Here is a 25,236-nt window from a genome sequence, read left to right as displayed (position 1 = left end):
TCTATGTATCCGTTAGGGTGTCTTTCAGGTTTCGTGCATTCTGTATCGAATCGTAGTTGGTCACAATGAAAGTGGCACTTATAACGTCGAAAATAGAATTCGGACACCGCTCTGAGTAAGACCAACGTGATGTCCACCATCTACACTTCAATGAGGTTAAGCCGCGATACCTAAGACAGATCTGCACTCGATGACACCTCGATAACAGCCGGTCCCCACACTTACATCTTGCTCTCCTTACGTCAGTATACATCATATCAGTCTGTGACGCTGGCTTTGCAACATCTTGCGTGCCTTTAGGTTCGCCGCGACCAACACTTACCATGCACTGACCACAAAAAATGGAGGCGCCGCGGCTTGAACCCTGGACTTTTCACATGCCAAGCGAACGCTCTACCATCTGAGCTACGGCCCATGCACGAGCAATCTGCACTATTCCCCATTCTTTGCGACTCAGATGCGCACGGACACGATGGTTGGTTGGTTTGTAGCGGTGAAGGGAGCAGAGTTCAAAGGCGCGGACCCGTTCATATACACAAAAGTTCCAAGTAGTTTCGATGCTCTGGTATTACAAATGCAAATTCAGTCTGTTTTTAACGTCTTAAATTGAAAGAGCCGTCCCAAATTGCTCCGTTTTCACTCCTTGTCGACAATCATACAGCACCTGAGGTAACAAACACATCTCGAGCCCCATTGTGCACTCCATTATTCATGCCAACTCAGTGCCTCGCTCTTTACTACTGTGTACCAATCTTGTCGTCCAACTGCAAAACACTGGGCCACAACAAGTTTCCGCGTCTCCATTGCACTGCGCATACTACGAAACGCTCCCCAAACTTGGCACTCACCCTCGCAGCCGACTTTTCCGACTTTCCACGACGCTCACGCTAGTGACAGCATTATTTATAGTTCGACGTCGCGCCAAAGCGAATGAGCACATTTCGCCTACGGCTTAGGCCGCCCTCCTAGTGTGGCTGCTCGGTGTCTGCAGGCAAAGAGGGTCTGCAAGCTTCCTGTGTTCGCACCTATGTCATCTGTGCTTGCTTGTCAGAGACAGACTATCGCAAAACATACAACTCACTCCATGAATTGATTGCTACGGCATCTGTTTTCAGCAGTCACAACTAGCAACACCAGTAGCAGCTGACTGCACGCAAAGAATAGGAATGTGCAGTGGGATTAACGTGAACTCGGCGCAAGGTAGATCTTTCCGACATAGGCTTGAGAATCTTACGGGAACACTTGTACTGTTTCTAAATTAAGTGTAGGCGTGGGAGGAGGGTGCTTCCTGCGCACTAATAACAGCACGCTTGTCAATTGTGGATGATAATCATTCGCTTGAATCTTCCTAGACACATCTGCTGGCTGTGAATTATTCCACTTGCATATCAAGGTGGGCATGTAGGTGTGTTAAAAATTCTGGAGGCACTGGGTATTAATCCCAGTACCTCTCGCATACTAAGCGAGCGCTCTAGCATCTGAGCTACACCCGCCTCCCCCCCGAAGACTAATGGTGCTACATACAGCCATATAGACGACACAGACCCTTGCACTCCCATTATTCAGCAGACAAACACTACTCTCTATGTATCCGTTAGGGTGTCTTTCAGGTTTCGTGCATTCTGTAACGAATCGTAGTTGGTCACAATGAAAGTGGCACGTATAACGTCGAAAATAGAATTCGGACACCGCTCTGAGTAAGACCAACGTGATGTTCACCCTCTAGACTTCAATGAGGTTAAGCCGCGATACCTAAGACAGATCTGCACTCGATGACACCTCGATAACAGCCGGTCCCCACACTTACATCTTGCTCTCCTTACGTCAGTATACATCATATCAGTCTGTGACGCTGGCTTTGCAACATCTTGCGTGCCTTTAGGTTCGCCGCGACCAACACTTATCATGCACTGACTACAAAAAATGGAGGCGCCGCGGCTTGAACCCTGGACCTTTCACATGACAAGCGAACGCTCTACCAACTGAGCTACGCCCCATGCACGAGCAAACTGCGCTATTCCCCATTCTTTGCGACTCAGATGCAGACGGACACGATGGTTGGTTGGTTTGTAGCGGTGAAGGGAGCAGAGTACAAAGGCGCGGACCCGTTCATATACACAAAAGTTCCAAGTAATTTCGATGCTCTGGTATTACAAATGCAAATTCAGTCTGTTTTTAACGTCTTAAATTGAAAGAGCCGTCACATAATTGCTCCGTTTTCACTCCTTGTCGACAATCATACAGCACCTGAGGTAACAAACACATCTCGAGCCCCATTGTGCACTCCATTATTCATGCCAACTCAGTGCCTCGCTCTTTACTACTGTATACCAATCTTGTCGTCCGACAGCAAAACACTGGGCCACAACAAGTTTCCGCGTCTCCATTGCACTGCGCATACTACGAAACGCTCCCCAAACTTGGCACTCACCCTCGCAGCCGACTTTTCCGATTTCCAAACGCTCACGCTAGTGACAGCATTATTTATAGTTCGACGTCGCGCCAAAGCGAATAAGCACATTTCGCCAACGGCTTAGGCCGCCCTCCTAGTGTGGCTGCTCGGTGTCTGCAGGCAGCGAGGGTCTGCAAGCTTCCTGTGTTCGCACCTTTGTCACCTGTGCTTGCTTGTCAGAGACAGACTATCGCAAAACATACAACTCACTCCATGAATTGATTGCTACGGCATCTGTTTTCAGCAGTCACAACTAGCAACACCAGAAGCAGCTGACTGCACGCAAAGAATAGGAATGTGCAGTGGAATTTACGTGAACTCGGCGCCAGGCAGATCTTTCCGACATAGGCTTGAGAATCTTACGGGAACACTTGTACTGTTTCTAAATTAAGTGTAGGCGTGGGAGGAGGGTGCTTCCTGCGCACTAATAACAGCACGCTTGTCAATTGTGGATGATAATCATTCGCTTGTATCTTCCTAGACACATCTGCTGGCTGTGAATTATTCCACTTGCATATCAAGGTGGGCATGTAGGTGTGTTAAAAATTCTGGAGGCACTGGGTATTGATCCCATTACCTCTCGCATACTAAGCGAGCGCTCTACCATCTGAGCTACGCCCGCCCCCCCGGAGACTAATGGTGTTACATACAGCCATATAGACGACACAGACCCTTGCACTCCCATTATTCAGCAGACAAACACTACTCTCTATGTATCCGTTAGGGTGTCTTTCAGGTTTCGTGCATTCTGTATCGAATCGTAGTTGGTCACAATGAAAGTGGCACTTATAACGTCGAAAATAGAATTCGGACACCGCTCTGAGTAAGACCAACGTGATGTCCACCCTCTACACTTCAATGAGGTTAAGCCGCGATACCTAAGACAGCTCTGCACTCGATGACACCTCGATAACAGCCGGTCCCCACACTTACATCTTGCTCTCCTTACGTCAGTATACATCATATCAGTCTGTGACACTGGCTTTGCAACATCTTGCGCTCCTTTAGGTTCGCCGCGACCAACACTTACCATGCACTGACCACAAAAAATGGAGGCGCCGCGGCTTGAACCCTGGACCTTTCACATGCCAAGCGAACGCTCTACCATCTGAGCTACGCACCATGCACGAGCAATCTGCACTATTCCCCATTCTTTGCGACTCAGATGCGCACGGACACGATGGTTGGTTGGTTTGTAGCGGTGAAGGGAGCAGAGTTCAAAGGCGCGGACCCGTTCATATACACAAAAGTTCCAAGTAGTTTCGATGCTCTGGTATTACAAATGCAAATTCAGTCAGTTTTTAACGTCTTAAATTGAAAGAGCCGTCACAAATTGCTCCGTTTTCACTCCTTGTCGACAATCATACAGCACCTGAGGTAACAAACACATCTCGAGCCCCATTGTGCACTCCATTATTCATGCCAACTCAGTGCCTCGCTCTTTACTACTGTGTACCAATCTTGTCGTCCAACTGCAAAACACTGGGCCACAACAAGTTTCCGCGTCTCCATTGCACTGCGCATACTACGAAACGCTCCCCAAACTTGGCACTCACCCTCGCAGCCGACTTTTCCGGCTTTCCACGACGCTCACGCTAGTGACAGCATTATTTATAGTTCGACGTCGCGCCAAAGCGAATGAGCACATTTCGCCAACGGCTTAGGCCGCCCTCCTAGTGTGGCTGCTCGGTGTCTGCAGGCAGCGAGGGTCTGCAAGCTTCCTGTGATCGCACCTTTGTCACCTGTGCTTGCTTGTCAGAGACAGACTATCGCAAAACATACAACTCACTCCATGAATTGATTGCTACGGCATCTGTTTTCAGCAGTCACAACTAGCAACACCAGAAGCAGCTGACTGCACGCAAAGAATAGGAATGTGCAGTGGAATTTACGTGAACTCGGCGCAAGGCAGATCTTTCCGACATAGGCTTGAGAATCTTACGGGAACACTTGTACTGTTTCTAAATTAAGTGTAGGCGTGGGAGGAGGGTGCTTCCTGCGCACTAATAACAGCACGCTTGTCAATTGTGTATGATAATCATTCGCTTGTATCTTCCTAGACACATCTGCTGGCTGTGAATTATTCCACTTGCATATCAAGGTGGGCATGTAGGTGTGTTAAAAATTCTGGAGGCACTGGGTATTGATCCCAGTACCTCTCGCATACTAAGCGAGCGCTCTACCATCTGAGCTACGCCCGCCCCCCCGGAGACTAATGGTGCTACATACAGCCATATAGACGACACAGACCCTTGCACTCCCATTATTCAGCAGACAAACACTACTCTCTATGTATCCGTTAGGGTGTCTTTCAGGTTTCGTGCATTCTGTATCGAATCGTAGTTGGTCACAATGAAAGTGGCACTTATAACGTCGAAAATAGAATTCGGACACCGCTCTGAGTAAGACCAACGTGATGTCCACCCTCTACACTTCAATGACGTTAAGCCGCGATACCTAAGACAGCTCTGCTCTCGATGACACCTCGATAACAGCCGGTCCCCACACTTACATCTTGCTCTCCTTACGTCAGTATACATCATATCAGTCTGTGACGCTGGCTTTGCAACATCTTGCGCTCCTTTAGGTTCGCCGCGACCAACACTTACCATGCACTGACCACAAAAAATGGAGGCGCCGCGGCTTGAACCCTGGACCTTTCACATGCCAAGCGAACGCTCTACCATCTGAGCTACGCACCATGCACGAGCAACCTGCACTATTCCCCATTCTTTGCGACTCAGATGCGCACGGACACGATGGTTGGTTGGTTTGTAGCGGTGAAGGGAGCAGAGTTCAAAGGCGCGGACCCGTTCATATACACAAAAGTTCCAAGTAGTTTCGATGCTCTGGTATTACAAATGCAAATTCCGTCTGTTTTTAACGTCTTAAATTGAAAGAGCCGTCACAAATTGCTCCGTTTTCACTCCTTGTCGACAATCATACAGCACCTGAGGTAACAAACACATCTCGAGCCCCATTGTGCACTCCATTATTCATGCCAACTCAGTGCCTCGCTCTTTACTACTGTGTACCAATCTTGTCGTCCAACTGCAAAACACTGGGCCACAACAAGTTTCCGCGTCTCCATTGCACTGCACATACTACGAAACGCTCCCCAAACTTGGCACTCACCCTCGCAGCCGACTTTTCCGACTTTCCACGACGCTCACGCTAGTGACAGCATTATTTATAGTTCGACGTCGCGCCAAAGCGAATGAGCACATTTCGCCTACGGCTTAGGCCGCCCTCCTAGTGTGGCTGCTCGGTGTCTGCAGGCAGCGAGGGTCTGCAAGCTTCCTGTGTTCGCACCTATGTCATCTGTGCTTGCTTGTCAGAGACAGACTATCGCAAAACATACAACTCACTCCATGAATTGATTGCTACGGCATCTGTTTTCAGCAGTCACAACTAGCAACACCAGTAGCAGCTGACTGCACGCAAAGAATAGGAATGTGCAGTGGGATTAACGTGAACTCGGCGCAAGGTAGATCTTTCCGACATAGGCTTGAGAATCTTACGGGAACACTTGTACTGTTTCTAAATTAAGTGTAGTCGTGGGAGGAGGGTGCTTCCTGCGCACTAATAACAGCACGCTTGTCAATTGTGGATGATAATCATTCGCTTGAATCTTCCTAGACACATCTGCTGGCTGTGAATTATTCCACTTGCATATCAAGTTGGGCATGTAGGTGTGTTAAAAATTCTGGAGGCACTGGGTATTGATCCCAGTACCTCTCGCACACTAAGCGAGCGCTCTACCATCTGAGCTACACCCGCCTCCCCCCCCCCCCCCCCCCCGAAGACTAATGGTGCTACATACAGCCATATAGACGACACAGACCCTTGCACTCCCATTATTCAGCAGACAAACACTACTCTCTATGTATCCGTTAGGGTGTCTTTCAGGTTTCGTGCATTCTGTAACGAATCGTAGTTGGTCACAATGAAAGTGGCACGTATAACGTCGAAAATAGAATTCGGACACCGCTCTGAGTAAGACCAACGTGATGTTCACCCTCTAGACTTCAATGAGGTTAAGCCGCGATACCTAAGACAGATCTGCACTCGATGACACCTCGATAACAGCCGTTCCCCACACTTACATCTTGCTCTCCTTACGTCAGTATACATCATATCAGTCTGTGACGCTGGCTTTGCAACATCTTGCGTGCCTTTAGGTTCGCCGCGACCAACACTTACCATGCACTGACTACAAAAAATGGAGGCGCCGCGGCTTGAACCCTGGACCTTTCACATGACAAGCGAACGCTCTACCAACTGAGCTACGCCCCATGCACGAGCAAACTGCGCTATTCCCCATTCTTTGCGACTCAGATGCAGACGGACACGATGGTTGGTTGGTTTGTAGCGGTGAAGGGAGCAGAGTACAAAGGCGCGGACCCGTTCATATACACAAAAGTTCCAAGTAGTTTCGATGCTCTGGTATTACAAATGCAAATTCAGTCTGTTTTTAACGTCTTAAATTGAAAGAGCCGTCACAAATTGCTCCGTTTTCACTCCTTGTCGACAATCAAACAGCACCTGAGGTAACAAACACATCTCGAGCCCCATTGTGCACTCCATTATTCATGCCAACTCAGTGCCTCGCTCTTTACTACTGTGTACCAATCTTGTCGTCCAACTGCAAAACACTGGGCCACAACAAGTTTCCGCGTCTCCATTGCACTGCGCATACTACGAAACGCTCCCCAAACTTGGCACTTACCCTCGCAGCCGACTTTTCCGACTTTCCACGACGCTCACGCAACGCTCACGCTAGTGACAGCATTATTTATAGTTCGACTTCGCGCCAAAGCGAATGAGCACATTTCGCCTACGGCTTAGGCCGCCCTCCTAGTGTGGCTGCTCGGTGTCTGCAGGCAGCGAGGGTCTGCAAGCTTCCTGTGTTCGCACCTATGTCACCTGTGCTTGCTTGTCAGAGACAGACTATCGCAAAACATACAACTCACTCCATGAATTGATTGCTACGGCATCTGTTTTCAGCAGTCACAACTAGCAACACCAGTAGCAGCTGACTGCACGCAAAGAATAGGAATGTGCAGTGGGATTAACGTGAACTCGGAGGATGCTTCCTGCGCACTAATAACAGCACGCTTGTCAATTGTGGATGCTAATCATTCGCTGGTATCTTCCTAGACACTTGCATGGCAAGGTGCGCATGTAGGTGTGTTAAAAATTCTGGAGGCACTGGGTATTGATCCCAGTACCTCTCGCATACTAAGCGAGCGCTCTACCATCTGAGCTACGCCCGCCCCCCCAAAGACTAATGGTGCTACATACAGCCATATAGACGACACAGACACTTGCACTCCAATTATTCAGCAGACAAACACTACTCTCTATGTATCCGTTAGGGTGTCTTTCAGGTTTCGTGCATTCTGTATCGAATCGTAGTTGGCCACAATGAAAGTGGCACGTATAACGTCGAAAATAGAATTCGGACACCGCTCTGAGTAAGACCAACGTGTTGTCCACCCTCTAGACTTCAATGAGGTTAAGCCGCGATACCTAAGACAGATCTGCACTCGATGACACCTCGATAACAGCCGGTCCCCACACTTACATCTTGCTCTCCTTACGTCAGTATACATCATATCAGTCTGTGACGCTGGCTTTGCAACATCTTGCGTGCCTTTAGGTTCGCCGCGACCAACACTTACCATGCACTGACTACAAAAAATGGAGGCGCCGCGGCTTGAACCCTGGAGCTTTCACATGCCAAGCGAACGCTCTACCAACTGAGCTACGCCCCACGCACGAGCAAACTGCGCTATTCCCCATTCTTTGCGACTCAGATGCAGACGGACACGATGGTTGGTTGGTTTGTAGCGGTGAAGGGAGCAGAGTACAAAGGCGCGGACCCGTTCATATACACAAAAGTTCCAAGTAGTTTCGATGCTCTGGTATTACAAATGCAAATTCCGTCTGTTTTTAACGTCTTAAATTGAAAGAGCCGTCACATATTGCTCCGTTTTCACTCCTTGTCGACAATCATACAGCACCTTATTTAACAAACACATCTCGAGCCCCATTGTGCACTCCATTATTCATGCCAACTCAGTGCCTCGCTCTTTACTACTGTGTACCAATCTTGTCGTCCAACTGCAAAACACTGGGCCACAACAAGTTTCCGCGTTTCCATTGCACTGCGCATACTACGAAACGCTCCCCAAACTTGGCACTCACCCTCGCAGCCGACTTTTCCGAATTTCCACGACGCTCACGCAACGCTCACGCTAGTGACAGCATTATTTATAGTTCGACGTCGCGCCAAAGCGAATGAGCACATTTCGCCTACGGCTTAAACCGCCCTCCTAGTGTGGCTGCTCGGTGTCTGCAGGCAGCGAGGGTCTGCAAGCTTCCTGTGTTCGCACCTATGTCACCTGTGCTTGCTTGTCAGAGACAGACTATCGCAAAACATACAACTCACTCCATGAATTGATTGCTACGGCATCTGTTTTCAGCAGTCACAACTAGCAACACCAGTAGCAGCTGACTGCACGCAAAGAATAGGAATGTGCAGTGGGATTAATGTGAACTCGGAGGGTGCTTCCTGCGCACTAATAACAGCACGCTTGTCAATTGTGGATGCTAATCATTCGCTTGTATCTTCCTAGACACATCTGCTGGTTGTGAATTATTCCACTTGCATGGCAAGGTGCGCATGTAGGTGTGTTAAAAATTCTGGAGGCACTGGGTATTGATCCAAGTACCTCTCGCATACTAAGCGAGCGCTCTACCATCTGAGCTACGCCCGCCCCCCCAAAAGACTGATGGTGCTATATACAGCTATATAGACGACACAGACCCTTGCACTCCCATTATTCAGCAGACAAACACTACTCTCTATGTATCCGTTAGGGTGTCTTTCAGGTTTCGTGCATTCTGTATCGAATCGTAGTTGGCCACAATGAAAGTGGCACGTATAACGTCGAAAATAGAATTCGGACACCGCTCTGAGTAAGACCAACGTGTTGTCCACCCTCTAGACTTCAATGAGGTTAAGCCGCGATACCTAAGACAGATCTGCACTCGATGACACCTCGATAACAGCCGGTCCCCACACTTACATCTTGCTCTCCTTACGTCAGTATACATCATATCAGTCTGTGACGCTGGCTTTGCAACATCTTGCGTGCCCTTAGGTTCGCCGCGACCAACACTTACCATGCACTGACTACAAAAAATTGAGGCGCCGCGGCTTGAACCCTGGACCTTTCACATGCCAAGGGAACGCTCTACCAACTGAGCTACGCCCCATGCACGAGCAAACTGCGCTATTCCCCATTCTTTGCGACTTAGATGCAGACGGACACGACGGTTGGTTGTTTTGTAGCGGTGAAGGGAGCAGAGTACAAAGGCGCGGACCCGTTCATATACACAAAAGTTCCAAGTAGTTTCGATGCTCTTTTATTACAAATGCAAATTCCGTCTGTTTTTAACGTTTAAATTGAAAGAGCCGTCACAAATTGCTCCGTTTTCACTCCTTGTCGACAATCATACAGCACCTGAGGTAACAAACACATCTCGAGCCCCATTGTGCACTCCATTATTCATGCCAACTCAGTGCCTCGCTCTTTACTACTGTGTACCAATCTTGTCGTCCAACTGCAAAACACTGGGCCACAACAAGTTTCCGCGTCTCCATTGCACTGCGCATACTACGAAACGCTCCCCAAACTTGGCACTCACCCTCGCAGCCGGCTTTTCCGACTTTCCACGACGCTCACGCTAGTGACAGCATTATTTATAGTTCGACGTCGCGCCAAAGCGAATGAGCACATTTCGCCTACGGCTTAGGCCGCCCTCCTAGTGTGGCTGCTCGGTGTCTGCAGGCAGCGAGGGTCTGCAAGGTTCCTGTGTTCGCACCTATGTCACCTGTGCTTGCTTGTCAGAGACGGACTATCGCAAAACATACAACTCACTCCATGAATTGATTGCTACGGCGTCTGTTATCAGCAGTCACAACTAGCAACACCAGTAGCAGCTGACTGCACGCAAAGAATAGGAATGTGCAGTGGGATTTACGTGAACTCGGCGCAAGGCAGATCTTTCCGACATAGGCTTGAGAATCTTACGGGAACACTTGTACTGTTTCTAAATTAAGTGTAGGCGTGGGAGGAGGGTGCTTCCTGCGCACTAATAACAGCACGCTTGTCAATTGTGGATGCTAATCATTCGCTTGTATCTTCCTAGACACATCTGCTGGTTGTGAATTATTCCTCTTGCATGGCAAGGTGCGCATGTAGGTGTGTTAAAAATTCTGGAGACACTGGGTATTGATCCCAGCAGCTCTCGCATACTAAGCGAGCGCTCTACCATCTGAGCTACGCCCGCCCCCCCGAAGACTAATGGTGCTACATACAGCCATATAGATGACACAGACACTTGCACTCCCATTATTCAGCAGACAAACACTACTCTCTATGTATCCGTTAGGGTGTCTTTCAGGTTTCGTGCATTCTGTATCGAATCGTAGTTGGCCACAATGAAAGTGGCACGTATAACGTCGAAAATAGAATTCGGACACCGCTCTGAGTAAGACCAACGTGATGTCCACCCTCTAGACTTCAATGAGGTTAAGCCGCGATACCTAAGACAGATCTGCACTCGATGACACCTCGATAACAGCCGGTCCCCACACTTACATCTTGCTCTCCTTACGTCAGTATACATCATATCAGTCTGTGACGCTGGCTTTGCAACATTTTGCGTGCCTTTAGGTTCGCCGCGACCAACACTTACCATGCACTGACTACAAAAAATGGAGGCGCCGCGGCTTGAACCCTGGACCTTTCACATGCCAAGCGAACGCTCTACCAACTGAGCTACGCCCCATGCACGAGCAAACTGCGCTATTCCCCATTGTTTGCGACTCAGATGCAGACGGACACGATGGTTGGTTGGTTTGTAGCGGTGAAGGGAGCAGAGTACAAAGGCGCGGACCCGTTCATATACACAAAAGTTCCAAGTAGTTTCGATGCTCTGGTATTACAAATGCAAATTCCGTCTGTTTTTAACGTCTTAAATTGAAAGAGACGTCACAAATTGCTCCGTTTTCACTCCTTGTCGACAATCATACAGCACCTGAGGTAACAAACACATCTCGAGCCCCATTGTGCACTCCATTATTCATGCCAACTCAGTGCCTCGCTCTTTACTACTGTGTACCAATCTTGTCGTCCAACTGCAAAACACTGGGCCACAACAAGTTTCCGCGTCTCCATTGCACTGCGCATACTACGAAACGCTCCCCAAACTTGGCACTCACCCTCGCAGCCGACTTTTCCGACTTTCCACGACGCTCACGCTAGTGACAGCATTATTTATAGTTCGACGTCGCGCCAAAGCGAATGAGCACATTTCGCCTACGGCTTAGGCCGCCCTCCTAGTGTGGCTGCTCGGTGTCTGCAGGCAGCGAGGGTCTGCAAGCTTCCTGTGTTCGCACCTATGTCACCTGTGCTTGCTTGTCAGAGACAGACTATCGCAAAACATACAACTCACTCCATTAATTGATTGCTACGGCATCTGTTTTCAGCAGTCACAACTAGCAACACCAGTAGCAGCTGACTGCACGCAAAGAATAGGAATGTGCAGTGGGATTAACGTGAACTCGGCGCAAGGCAGATCTTTCCGACATAGGCTTGAGAATCTTACGGGAACACTTGTACTGTTTCTAAATTAAGTGTAGGCGTGGGAGGAGGGTGCTTCCTGCGCACTAATAACAGCACGCTCATCAATTATGGATGCTAATCATTCGCTTGTATCTTCCTAGACACATCTGCTGGTTGTGAATTATTCCACTTGCATGGCAAGGTGCGCATGTAGGTGTGTTAAAAATTCTGGAGGCACTGGGTATTGATCCCAGTACCTCTCACATACTAAGCGAGCGCTCTACCATCTGAGCTACGCCCGCACCCCACCCCCCTCCCGGACACTAATGGTGCTACATACAGCCGTATAGACGACACAGACCCTTGCACTCCCATTATTCAGCAGACAAACACTACTCTCTATGTATCCGTTAGGGTGTCTTTCAGGTTTCGTGCATTCTGTATCGAATCGTAGTTGGCCACAATGAAAGTGGCACGTATAACGTCGAAAATAGAATTCGGACACCGGTCTGAGTAAGACCAACGTGATGTCCACCCTCTAGACTTCAATGAGGTTAAGCCGCGATACCTAAGACAGATGTGCACTCGATGACACCTCGATAACAGCCGGTCCCCACACTTACATCTTGCTCTCCTTACGTCAGTATACATCATATCAGTCTGTGACGCTGGCTTTGCAACATTTTGCGTGCCTTTAGGTTCGCCGCGACCAACACTTACCATGCACTGACTACAAAAAATTGAGGCGCCGCGGCTTGAACCCTGGACCTTTCACATGCCAAGCGAACGCTCTACCAACTGAGCTACGCCCCATGCACGAGCAAACTGCGCTATTCCCCATTGTTTGCGACTCAGATGCTGACGGACACGATGGTTGGTTGGTTTGTAGCGGTGAAGGGAGCAGAGTACAAAGGCGCGGACCCGATCATATACACAAAAGTTCCAAGTAGTTTCGATGCTCTGGTATTACAAATGCAAATTCCGTCTGTTTTTAACGTCTTAAATTAAAAGAGACGTCACAAATTGCTCCGTTTTCACTCCTTGTCGACAATCATACAGCACCTGAGGTAACAAACACATCTCGAGCCCCATTGTGCACTCCATTATTCATGCCAACTCAGTGCCTCGCTCTTTACTACTGTGTACCAATCTTGTCGTCCAACTGCAAAACACTGGGCCACAACAAGTTTCCGCGTCTCCATTGCACTGCGCATACTACGAAACGCTCCCCAAACTTGGCACTCACCCTCGCAGCCGACTTTTCAGACTTTCCACGACGCTCACGCTAGTGACAGCATTATTTATAGTTCGACGTCGCGCCAAAGCGAATGAGCACATTTCGCCTACGGCTTAGGCCGCCCTCCTAGTGTGGCTGCTCGGTGTCTGCAGGCAGCGAGGGTCTGCAAGCTTCCTGTGTTCGCACCTATGTCATCTGTGCTTGCTTGTCAGAGACAGACTATCGCAAAACATACAACTCACTCCATGAATTGATTGCTACGGCATCTGTTTTCAGCAGTCACAACTAGCAACACCAGTAGCAGCTGACTGCACGTAAAGAATAGGAATGTGCAGTGGGATTAACGTGAACTCGGCGCAAGGTAGATCTTTCCGACATAGGCTTGAGAATCTTACGGGAACACTTGTACTGTTTCTAAATTAAGTGTAGTCGTGGGAGGAGGGTGCTTCCTGCGCACTAATAACAGCACGCTTGTCAATTGTGGATGATAATCATTCGCTTGAATCTTCCTAGACACATCTGCTGGCTGTGAATTATTCCACTTGCATATCAAGTTGGGCATGTAGGTGTGTTAAAAATTCTGGAGGCACTGAGTATTGATCCCAGTACCTCTCGCACACTAAGCGAGCGCTCTACCATCTGAGCTACACCCGCCTCCCCACCCACCCCCCCCGAAGACTAATGGTGCTACATACAGCCATATAGACGACACAGACCCTTGCACTCCCATTATTCAGCAGACAAACACTACTCTCTATGTATCCGTTAGGGTGTCTTTCAGGTTTCGTGCATTCTGTAACGAATCGTAGTTGGTCACAATGAAAGTGGCACGTATAACGTCGAAAATAGAATTCGGACACCGCTCTGAGTAAGACCAACGTGATGTTCACCCTCTAGACTTCAATGAGGTTAAGCCGCGATACCTAAGACAGATCTGCACTCGATGACACCTCGATAACAGCCGGTCCCCACACTTACATCTTGCTCTCCTTACGTCAGTATACATCATATCAGTCTGTGACGCTGGCTTTGCAACATCTTGCGTGCCTTTAGGTTCGCCGCGACCAACACTTACCATGCACTGACTACAAAAAATGGAGGCGCCGCGGCTTGAACCCTGGACCTTTCACATGACAAGCGAACGCTCTACCAACTGAGCTACGACCCATGCACGAGCAAACTGCGCTATTCCCCATTCTTTGCGACTCAGATGCAGACGGACACGATGGTTGGTTGGTTTGTAGCGGTGAAGGGAGCAGAGTACAAAGGCGCGGACCCGTTCATATACACAAAAGTTCCAAGTAGTTTCGATGCTCTGGTATTACAAATGCAAATTCCGTCTGTTTTTAACGTCTTAAATTGAAAGAGCCGTCACAAATTGCTCCGTTTTCACTCCTTGTCGACAATTAAACAGCACCTGAGGTAACAAACACATCTCGAGCCCCATTGTGCACTCCATTATTCATGCCAACTCAGTGCCTCGCTCTTTACTACTGTGTACCAATCTTGTCGTCCAACTGCAAAACACTGGGCCACAACAAGTTTCCGCGTCTCCATTGCACTGCGCATACTACGAAACGCTCCCCAAACTTGGCACTTACCCTCGCAGCCGACTTTTCCGACTTTCCACGACGCTCACGCAACGCTCACGCTAGTGACAGCATTATTTATAGTTCGACGTCGCGCCAAAGCGAATGAGCACATTTCGCCTACGGCTTAGGCCGCCCTCCTAGTGTGGCTGCTCGGTGTCTGCAGGCAGCGAGGGTCTGCAAGCTTCCTGTGTTCGCACCTATGTCACCTGTGCTTGCTTGTCAGAGACAGACTATCGCAAAACATACAACTCACTCCATGAATTGATTGCTACGGCATCTGTTTTCAGCAGTCACAACTAGCAACACCAGTAGCAGCTGACTGCACGCAAAGAATAGGAATGTGCAGTGGGATTTACGTGAACTCGGCGCAAGGCAGATCTTTCCGACATAGGCTTGAGAATCTAACGGGAACACTTGTACTGTTTCTAAATTAAGTGTAGGCGTGGGAGGAGGGTGCTTTCTGCGCACTAATAACAGCACGCTTGTCAATTGTGGATGCTAATCATTCGCTTGTATCTTCCTAGACACATCTGCTGGTTGTGAATTATTCCACTTGCATGGCAAGGTGCGCATGTAGGTGTGTTAAAAATTCTGGAGGCACTGGGTATTGATCCAAGTACCTCTCGCATACTAAGCGAGCGCTCTACCATCTGAGCTACGCCCGCCCCCCCAAAAGACTAATGGTGCTATATACAGCTATATAGACGACACAGACCCTTGCACTCCCATTATTCAGCAGACAAACACTACTCTCTATGTATCCGTTAGGGTGTCTTTCAGGTTTCGTGCATTCTGTATCGAATCGTAGTTGGCCACAATGAAAGTGGCACGTATAACGTCGAAAATAGAATTCGGACACCGCTCTGAGTAAGACCAACGTGTTGTCCACCCTCTAGACTTCGATGAGGTTAAGCCGCGATACCTAAGACAGATCTGCACTCGATGACACCTCGATAACAGCCGGTCCCCACACTTACATCTTGCTCTCCTTACGTCAGTATACATCATATCAGTCTGTGACGCTGGCTTTGCAACATCTTGCGTGCCCTTAGGTTCGCCGCGACCAACACTTACCATGCACTGACTACAAAAAATTGAGGCGCCGCGGCTTGAACCCTGGACCTTTCACATGCCAAGGGAACGCTCTACCACCTGAGCTACGCCCCATGCACGAGCAAACTGCGCTATTCCCCATTCTTTGCGACTTAGATGCAGACGGACACGACGGTTGGTTGTTTTGTAGCGGTGAAGGGAGCAGAGTACAAAGGCGCGGACCCGTTCATATACACAAAAGTTCCAAGTAGTTTCGATGCTCTTTTATTACAAATGCAAATTCCGTCTGTTTTTAACGTCTTAAATTGAAAGAGCCGTCACAAATTGCTCCGTTTTCACTCCTTGTCGACAATCATACAGCACCTGAGGTAACAAACACATCTCGAGCCCCATTGTGCACTCCATTATTCATGCCAACTCAGTGCCTCGCTCTTTACTACTGTGTACCAATCTTGTCCTCCAACTGCAAAACACTGGGCCACAACAAGTTTCCGCGTCTCCATTGCACTGCGCATACTACGAAACGCTCCCCAAACTTGGCACTCACCCTCGCAGCCGGCTTTTCCGACTTTCCACGACGCTCACGCTAGTGACAGCATTATTTATAGTTCGACGTCGCGCCAAAGCGAATGAGCACATTTCGCCTACGGCTTAGGCCGCCCTCCTAGTGTGGCTGCTCGGTGTCTGCAGGCAGCGAGGGTCTGCAAGGTTCCTGTTTTCGCACCTATGTCACCTGTGCTTGCTTGTCAGAGACGGACTATCGCAAAACATACAACTCACTCCATGAATTGATTGCTACGGCGTCTGTTATCAGCAGTCACAACTAGCAACACCAGTAGCAGCTGACTGCACGCAAAGAATAGGAATGTGCAGTGGGATTTACGTGAACTCGGCGCAAGGCAGATCTTTCCGACATAGGCTTGAGAATCTTACGGGAACACTTGTACTGTTTCTAAATTAAGTGTAGGCGTGGGAGGAGGGTGCTTCCTGCGCACTAATAACAGCACGCTTGTCAATTGTGGATGCTAATCATTCGCTTGTATCTTCCTAGACACATCTGCTGGTTGTGAATTATTCCTCTTGCATGGCAAGGTGCGCATGTAGGTGTGTTAAAAATTCTGGAGACACTGGGTATTGATCCCAGCACCTCTCGCATACTAAGCGAGCGCTCTACCATCTGAGCTACGCCCGCCCCCCCAAAGACTAATGGTGCTACATACAGCCATATAGACGACACAGACCCTTGCACTCCCATTATTCAGCAGACAAACACTACTCTCTATGTATCCGTTAGGGTGTCTTTCAGGTTTCGTGCATTCTGTATCGAATCGTAGTTGGCCACAATGAAAGTGGCACGTATAACGTCGAAAATAGAATTCGGACACCGCTCTGAGTAAGACCAACGTGATGTCCACCCTCTAGACTTCAATGAGGTTAAGCCGCGATACCTAAGACAGATCTGCACTCGATGACACCTCGATAACAGCCGGTCCCCACACTTACATCTTGCTCTCCTTACGTCAGTATACATCATATCAGTCTGTGACGCTGGCTTTGCAACATTTTGCGTGCCTTTAGGTTCGCCGCGACCAACACTTACCATGCACTGACTACAAAAAATGGAGGCGCCGCGGCTTGAACCCTGGAGCTTTCACATGCCAAGCGAACGCTCTACCAACTGAGCTACGCCCCATGCACGAGCAAACTGCGCTATTCCCCAATGTTTGCGACTCAGATGCAGACGGACACGATGGTTGGTTGGTTTGTAGCGGTGAAGGGAGCAGAGTACAAAGGCGCGGACACGTTCATACTCACAAAAGTTCCAAGTAGTTTCGATGCTCTGGTATTACAAATGCAAATTACGTCTGTTTTTAACGTCTTAAATTGAAAGAGCCGTCACAAATTGCTCCGTTTTCACTCCTTGTCAACAATCATACAGCACCTGAGGTAACAAACACATCTCGAGCCCCATTGTGCACTCCATTATTCATGCCAACTCAGTGCCTCGCTCTTTACTACTGTGTACCAATCTTGTCGTCCAACTGCAAAACACTGGGCCACAACAAGTTTCCACGTCTCCATTGCACTGCGCATACTACGAAACGCTCCCCAAACTTTGCACTCACCCTCGCAGCCGACTTTTCAGACTTTCCACGACGCTCACGCTAGTGACAGCATTATTTATAGTTCGACGTCGCGCCAAAGCGAATGAGCACATTTCGCCTACGGCTTAGGCCACCCTCCTAGTGTGGCTGCTCGGTGTCTGCAGGCAGCGAGGGTCTGCAAGCTTCCTGTGTTCGCACCTATGTCACCTGTGCTTGCTTGTCAGAGACAGATTATCGCAAAACATACAACTCACTCCATGAATTGATTGCTACGGCATCTGTTATCAGCAGTCACAACTAGTAACACCAGTAGCAGCTGACTGCACGCAAAGAATAGGAATGTGCAGTGGGATTTACGTGAACTCGGCGCAAGGCAGATCTTTCCGACATAGGCTTGAGAATCTTACGGGAACACTTGTACTGTTTCTAAATTAAGTGTAGGCGTGGGAGGAGGGTGCTTCCTGCGCACTAATAACAGCACACTTGTCAATTGTGGATGCTAATCATTCGCTTGTATCTTCCTAGACACATCTGCTGGTTGTGAATTATTCCTCTTGCATGGCAAGGTGCGCATGTAGGTGTGTTAAAAATTCTGGAGACACTGGGTATTGATCCCAGTACCTCTCGCATACTAAGCGAGCGCTCTACCATCTGAGCTACGCCCGCACCCCCCCCCCCCCCCCCCCCGGACACTAATGGTGCTACATACAGCCGTATAGACGACACAGACCCTTGCACTCCCATTATTCAGCAGACAAACACTACTCTCTATGTATCCGTTAGGGTGTCTTTCAGGTTTCGTGCATTCTGTATCGAATCGTAGTTGGCCACAATGAAAGTGGCACGTATAACGTCGAAAATAGAATTCGGACACCGCTCTGAGTAAGACCAACGTGATGTCCACCCTCTAGACTTCAATGAGGTTAAGCCGCGATACCTAAGACAGATCTGCACTCGATGACACCTCGATAACAGCCGGTCCCCACACTTACATCTTGCTCTCCTTACGTCAGTATACATCATATCAGTCTGTGACGCTGGCTTTGCAACATTTTGCGTGCCTTTAGGTTCGCCGCGACCAACACTTACCATGCACTGACTACAAAAAATGGAGGCGCCGCGGCTTGAACCCTGGACCTTTCACATGCCAAGCGAACGCTCTACCAACTGAGCTACGCCCCATGCACGAGCAAACTGCCCTATTCCCCATTGTTTGCGACTCAGATGCAGACGGACACGATGGTTGGTTGGTTTGTAGCGGTGAAGGGAGCAGAGTACAAAGGCGCGGACCCGATCATATACACAAAAGTTCCAAGTAGTTTCGATGCTCTGGTATTACAAATGCAAATTACGTCTGTTTTTAACGTCTTAAATTGAAAGAGCCGTCACAAATTGCTCCGTTTTCACTCCTTGTCAACAATCATACAGCACCTGAGGTAACAAACACATCTCGAGCCCCATTGTGCACTCCATTATTCATGCCAACTCAGTGCCTCGCTCTTTACTACTGTGTACCAATCTTGTCGTCCAACTGCAAAACACTGGGCCACAACAAGTTTCCACGTCTCCATTGCACTGCGCATACTACGAAACGCTCCCCAAACTTTGCACTCACCCTCGCAGCCGACTTTTCAGACTTTCCACGACGCTCACGCTAGTGACAGCATTATTTATAGTTCGACGTCGCGCCAAAGCGAATGAGCACATTTCGCCTACGGCTTAGGCCACCCTCCTAGTGTGGCTGCTCGGTGTCTGAAGGCAGCGAGGGTCTGCAAGCTTCCTGTGTTCGCACCTATGTCACCTGTGCTTGCTTGTCAGAGACAGACTATCGCAAAACATACAACTTACTCCATGAATTGATTGCTACGGCATCTGTTATCAGCAGTCACAACTAGTAACACCAGTAGCAGCTGACTGCACGCAAAGAATAGGAATGTGCAGTGGGATTTACGTGAACTCGGCGCAAGGCAGATCTTTCCGACATAGGCTTGAGAATCTTACGGGAACACTTGTACTGTTTCTAAATTAAGTGTAGGCGTGGGAGGAGGGTGCTTCCTGCGCACTAATAACAGCACACTTGTCAATTGTGGATGCTAATCATTCGCTTGTATCTTCCTAGACACATCTGCTGGTTGTGAATTATTCCTCTTGCATGGCAAGGTGCGCATGTAGGTGTGTTAAAAATTCTGGAGACACTGGGTATTGATCCCAGTACCTCTCGCATACTAAGCGAGCGCTCTACCATCTGAGCTACGCCCGCACCCCACCCCCCCCCCCCCCCCCCCGAAGACTAATGGTGCTACATACAGCCGTATAGACGACACAGACCCTTGCACTCCCATTATTCAGCAGACAAACACTACTCTCTATGTATCCGTTAGGGTGTCTTTCAGGTTTCGTGCATTCTGTATCGAATCGTAGTTGGCCACAATGAAAGTGGCACGTATAACGTCGAAAATAGAATTCGGACACCGCTCTGAGTAAGACCAACGTGATGTCCACCCTCTAGACTTCAATGTGGTTAAGCCGCGATACCTAAGACAGATCTGCACTCGATGACACCTCGATAAGAGCCGGTCCCCACACTTACATCTTGCTCTCCTTACGTCAGTATACATCATATCAGTCTGTGACGCTGGCTTTGCAACATCTTGCGTGCCTTTAGGTTCGCCGCGACCAACACTTACCATGCACTGACCACAAAAAATGCAGGCGCCGCGGCTTGAACCATGGACCTTTCACTGCTCTAGCGAACGCTCTACCAACTGAGCTACACCCCATGCACGAGCTAACTGCGCTATTCCCCATTCTTTGCGACTCAGATGCGCACGGACACGATGGTTGGTTGGTTTGTAGCGGTGAAGGGAGCAGAGTACAAAGGCGCGGACCCGTTCATATACACAAAAGTTCCAAGTAGTTTCGATGCTCTGGTATTACAAATGCAAATTCCGTCTGTTTTTAACGTCTTAAATTGAAAGAGACGTCACAAATTGCTCCGTTTTCACTCCTTGTCGACAATCATACAGCACCTGAGGTAACAAACACATCTCGAGCCCCATTGTGCACTCCATTATTCATGCCAACTCAGTGCCTCGCTCTTTACTACTGTGTACCAATCTTGTCGTCCAACTGCAAAACACTGGGCCACAACAAGTTTCCGCGTCTCCATTGCACTGCGCATACTACGTAACGCTCCCCAAACTTGGCACTCACCCTCGCAGCCAACTTTTCCGACTTTCCACGACGCTCACGCAACGCTCACGCTAGTGACAGCATTATTTATAGTTCGACGTCGCGCCAAAGCGAATGAGCACATTTCGTCTACGGCTTAGGCCGCCCTCCTTGTGTGGCTGCTCGGTGTCTGCAGGCAGCGAGGGTCTGCAAGCTTCCTGTGTTCGCACCTATGTCACCTGTGCTTGCTTGTCAGAGACAGACTATCGCAAAACATACAACTCACTCCATGAATTGATTGCTACCGCATCTGTTTTCAGCAGTCACAACTAGCAACACCAGTAGCAGCTGACTGCACGCAAAGAATAGGAATGTGCAGTGGGATGTACGTGAACTCGGCGCAAGGCAGATCTTTCCGACATAGGCTTGAGAATCTTACGGGAACACTTGTACTGTTTCCAAATTAAGTGTAGGCGTGGGAGGAGGGTGCTTCCAGCGCACTAATAACAGCACGCTTGTCAATTGTGGATGCTAATAGTTCGCTGGTATCTTCCTAGACACATCTGCTGGCTGTGAATTATTCCACTTGCATGGCAAGGTGCGTATGTAGGTGTGTTAAAAATTCTGGAGACACTGGGTATTGATCCCAGTACCTCTCACATACGAAGCGAGCGCTCTACCATCTGAGCTACGCCCGCCCCCCCGAAGACTAATGGTGCTACATACAGCCATATAGACGACACAGATCCTTGCACTCCCATTATTCAGCAGACAAACACTACTCTCTATGTATCCGTTAGGGTGTCCTTCAGGTTTCGTGCATTCTGTATCGAATGGTAGTTGGCCACAATGAAAGTGGCACGTATAACGTCGAAAATAGAATTCGGACACCGCTCTGAGTAAGACCAACGTGTTGTCCACCCTCTAGACTTCAATGAGGTTAAGCCGCGATACCTAAGACAGATCTGCACTCGATGACACCTCGATAACAGCCGGTCCCCACACTTACATCTTGCTCTCCTTACGTCAGTATACATCATATCAGTCTGTGACGCTGGCTTTGCAACATTTTGCGTGCCTTTAGGTTCGCCGCGACCAACACTTACCATGCACTGACTACAAAAAACGGAGGCGCCGCGGCTTGAACCCTGGACCTTTCACATGCCAAGCGAACGCTCTACCAACTGAGCTACGCCCCATGCACGAGCAAACTGCGCTATTCCCCATTGTTTGCGACTCAGATGCAGACGGACACGATGGTTGGTTGGTTTGTAGCGGTGAAGGGAGCAGAGTACAAAGGCGCGGACCCGTTCATATACACAAAAGTTCCAAGTAGTTTCGATGCTCTGGTATTACAAATGCAAATTACGTCTGTTTTTAACGTCTTAAATTGAAAGAGCCGTCACAAATTGCTCCGTTTTCACTCCTTGTCAACAATCATACAGCACCTGAGGTAACAAACACATCTCGAGCCCCATTGTGCACTCCATTATTCATGCCAACTCAGTGCCTCGCTCTTTACTACTGTGTACCAATCTTGTCGTCCAACTGCAAAACACTGGGCCACAACAAGTTTCCACGTCTCCATTGCACTGCGCATACTACGAAACGCTCCCCAAACTTTGCACTCACCCTCGCAGCCGACTTTTCAGACTTTCCACGACGCTCACGCTAGTGACAGCATTATTTATAGTTCGACGTCGCGCCAAAGCGAATGAGCACATTTCGCCTACGGCTTAGGCCACCCTCCTAGTGTGGCTGCTCGGTGTCTGCAGGCAGCGAGGGTCTGCAAGCTTCCTGTGTTCGCACCTATGTCACCTGTGCTTGCTTGTCAGAGACAGACTATCGCAAAACATACAACTCACTCCATGAATTGATTGCTACGGCATCTGTTATCAGCAGTCACAACTATTAACACCAGTAGCAGCTGACTGCACGCAAAGAATAGGAATGTGCAGTGGGATTTACGTGAACTCGGCGCAAGGCAGATCTTTCCGACATAGGCTTGAGAATCTTACGGGAACACTTGTACTGTTTCTAAATTAAGTGTAGGCGTGGGAGGAGGGTGCTTCCTGCGCACTAATAACAGCACACTTGTCAATTGTGGATGCTAATCATTCGCTTGTATCTTCCTAGACACATTTGCTGGTTGTGAATTATTCCTCTTGCATGGCAAGGTGCGCATGTAGGTGTGTTAAAAATTCTGGAGACACTGGGTATTGATCCCAGTACCTCTCGCATACTAAGCGAGCGCTCTACCATCTGAGCTACGCCCGCACCCCACCCCCCCCGAAGACTAATGGTGCTACATACAGCCGTATAGACGACACAGACCCTTGCACTCCCATTATTCAGCAGACAAACACTACTCTCTATGTATCCGTTAGGGTGTCTTTCAGGTTTCGTGCATTCTGTATCGAATCGTAGTTGGCCACAATGAAAGTGGCACGTATAACGTCGAAAATAGAATTCGGACACCGCTCTGAGTAAGACCAACGTGATGTCCACCCTCTAGACTTCAATGTGGTTAAGCCGCGATACCTAAGACAGATCTGCACTCGATGACACCTCGATAACAGCCGGTCCCCACACTTACATCTTGCTCTCCTTACGTCAGTATACATCATATCAGTCTGTGACGCTGGCTTTGCAACATCTTGCGTGCCTTTAGGTTCGCCGCGACCAACACTTACCATGCACTGACCACAAAAAATGCAGGCGCCGCGGCTTGAACCATGGACCTTTCACTGCTCTAGCGAACGCTCTACCAACTGAGCTACACCCCATGCACGAGCTAACTGCGCTATTCCCCATTCTTTGCGACTCAGATGCGCACGGACACGATGGTTGGTTGGTTTGTAGCGGTGAAGGGAGCAGAGTACAAAGGCGCGGACCCGTTCATATACACAAAAGTTCCAAGTAGTTTCGATGCTCTGGTATTACAAATGCAAATTCCGTCTGTTTTTAACGTCTTAAATTGAAAGAGACGTCACAAATTGCTCCGTTTTCACTCCTTGTTGACAATCATACAGCACCTGAGGTAACAAACACATCTCGAGCCCCATTGTGCACTCCATTATTCATGCCAACTCAGTGCCTCGCTCTTTACTACTGTGTACCAATCTTGTCGTCCAACTGCAAAACACTGGGACACAACAAGTTTCCGCGTCTCCATTGCACTGCGCATACTACGTAACGCTCCCCAAACTTGGCACTCACCGTCGCAGCCAACTTTTCCGACTTTCCACGACGTTTACGCAACGCTCACGCTAGTGACAGCATTATTTATAGTTCGACGTCGCGCCAAAGCGAATGAGCACATTTCGCCTACGGCTTAGGCCGCCCTCCTTGTGTGGCTGCTCGGTGTCTGCAGGCAGCGAGGGTCTGCAAGCTTCCTGTGTTCGCACCTATGTCACCTGTGCTTGCTTGTCAGAGACAGACTATCGCAAAACATACAACTCACTCCATGAATTGATTGCTACCGCATCTGTTTTCAGCAGTCACAACTAGCAACACCAGTAGCAGCTGACTGCACGCAAAGAATAGGAATGTGCAGTGGGATGTACGTGAACTCGGCGCAAGGCAGATCTTTCCGACATAGGCTTGAGAATCTTACGGGAACACTTGTACTGTTTCCAAATTAAGTGTAGGCGTGGGAGGAGGGTGCTTCCAGCGCACTAATAACAGCACGCTTGTCAATTGTGGATGCTAATAGTTCGCTGGTATCTTCCTAGACACATCTGCTGGCTGTGAATTATTCCACTTGCATGGCAAGGTGCGTATGTAGGTGTGTTAAAAATTCTGGAGACACTGGGTATTGATCCCAGTACCTCTCACATACTAAGCGAGCGCTCTACCATCTGAGCTACGCCCGCCCCCCCGAAGAGTAATGGTGCTACATACAGCCATATAGACGACACAGATCCTTGCACTCCCATTATTCAGCAGACAAACACTACTCTCTATGTATCCGTTAGGGTGTCCTTCA

The 25,236-nt window shown here is 49.0% G+C and overlaps 1 non-coding gene across 1 annotated transcript; it reads right to left on the bottom strand.

Moving 5' to 3' along the window:
- Positions 1 to 12,830: 12,830 nt before the first annotated feature.
- Positions 12,831 to 12,903, bottom strand: Trnaa-ggc (transfer RNA alanine (anticodon GGC)). The gene has a single exon. It is a non-coding gene; the product is annotated as a tRNA-Ala (tRNA).
- Between the last annotated feature and the right edge of the window lie 12,333 nt (positions 12,904 to 25,236).

The sequence above is a fragment of the Schistocerca gregaria genome, chromosome 10 (assembly GCF_023897955.1).
Source record: "Schistocerca gregaria isolate iqSchGreg1 chromosome 10, iqSchGreg1.2, whole genome shotgun sequence".
Classification (NCBI taxonomy): Eukaryota; Metazoa; Arthropoda; class Insecta; order Orthoptera; family Acrididae; genus Schistocerca; species Schistocerca gregaria.
Note: the sequence above shows the minus strand (reverse complement) of the source record. Positions and strands in the feature narration are given on the sequence as shown.